A 1,996-nucleotide genomic window follows, 5' to 3' on the forward strand; every position below is an offset into this window, starting at 1 on the left:
CTTCAAATAATCATGACGATATCCAGGAAATTATCATTATACAGGCATCACGTCCAAGATTAGTAGACCGACTCTTGCCTGCATCTACTACTATTACTCCACACATCGACCGATATCCAGCATGCATCTAGTGTATTAAGTTCATGGAGAAACAGAGTAATGCAATAAGAACGACGACATGTTGTAGACAAGATCTATCTATGTAGAAGTAGACCCCGTATTGTTATCCTTAATAGCAACGATACATACATGTCGGTTCCCCTTCTGTCACTGAGATCAAGCACCGTAAGATTGAACCCATCACAAAGCACCTCTTCCCATGGCAAGAAAAATAGATCTAGTTGGCCAAACTAAACCAAAGATTTGAAGAAGAAATACAAGACAATAATTAATCATGCATATAAGAGATCAAAAGACTCAAACAACTTTCATGGATAAAAGCATATATCTGATCATAAACTCAAAGTTCATCGGATCCCAACAGACACATTGCAAAAAGAGTTATATCAAATAGATCTCCAAGAGACCATTGTATTGAGAACCAAGAGAGAGAGGAAGCCATCTAGCTACTAACTCCAGACCCGTAGGTCTACAATGAACTACTCACACGTCATCGGAGAGGCACCAATGAGGATGATGAACCCCTCTGTGATGGTGTTTAGATTGGGTCTGGTGGTTCTGGAACTTGCGGTGGCTGGAATTGATTTTCATCGACTCCCCTAGGCTTTCTGGAATATTGGGGTATTTATAGAGCAAAGAGGCGGTGCAGGAGGCCACCGAGGTGGGCACAACCCACCAGGGCACGCCTGGGCCTCCAGGCGCGCCCAGGTGTCTTGTGCTCACCTCGGGCCCCCTCTTCGGTACTTCTTTGGCCAACTGGATGTCTTCTGGTCCAAAAAAATCCACAAAAAGTTTCGCTGCATTTGGACTCCGTTTGATATTGATTTCTTGCGATGTAAAAAACAAGCAGAAAACAACAACTGGCACTTGGCACTATGTCAATAGGTTACTCCCAAAAAATGATATAAAGTTGCTATAAAATGATTGTAAAACATCCAAGAATGATAATATAACAGCATGCAATAACAAAAAATTATAGTTACATTGGGGACGTATCATTGAACTCGCCTAAGAAGCCGAAGGCCGAAGAAGCCACAACTCCGAGGAGTCATTTGATATCCTCAGCTTGAAGACTAGCTCAGGGGCTACTGACCATGTCCTGGACTAGGAGGTGCTAAGCACGTCGACCTGCCGGCCATGGGCCGTGCCGAGGATCCTCAGATAACTGAAGAGTGGGCCATGTTTGTCATACCTCATGCCATACTCAAGATGGAGTCCTCCGAAGACTCGGCACACACTCCAAGACATGTTTAATTCATTGGCATGGTCATCCCTTGATGTAACTGACCTATATGTAGCCTTAGGTACTCCCGATGTCTATATAAGTCAAGGGATCTTAGACCGTAGGAAGAAGAATCATTCACACACGATCTCGAGGTAGATCATCCTGTACTTTGTACTCCATCCAAAATCAATACAGCAGAAGCAGGACGTAGGGTTTTAGCTCTTCTAGAGGGCCCGAACCTGGGTAAAACATCGTCTCCCTCTTTGTCCCATAACCATTAAGTTAAGATCACCAACTCGGGACCCCCTACCAGAGATCTGCCAGGTTTAACCCCGGCAGCGTGCTCCTGGAGCATAAAGTTAGTGAGGGCATGCGTATCTTCATGCTAGTCTGGACGACCGTAGCTTCGTCGAGTCCCTCGAGTAGCGATGTATAGGGACAGAGGAAGGAGACCGGAGGAGGAATCAAAGACCATTGAGAGAGAATGTCACGAGAGAAGGCCATTGGAGGAGTCCAAACCAGTATCCAAACAAAAAATGAATGTGCCCATTTTGCACTTTATAGACCAAAACATATTTTTGTATAATATGGTTATTCAAGTAATATCGATTTTTCTATAAATTGGCTTAAAACATGCATTTTTACACTGTG

The sequence above is a fragment of the Triticum aestivum genome, chromosome 4B (genome assembly GCF_018294505.1).
Source record: "Triticum aestivum cultivar Chinese Spring chromosome 4B, IWGSC CS RefSeq v2.1, whole genome shotgun sequence".
Classification (NCBI taxonomy): domain Eukaryota; kingdom Viridiplantae; phylum Streptophyta; class Magnoliopsida; order Poales; family Poaceae; genus Triticum; species Triticum aestivum.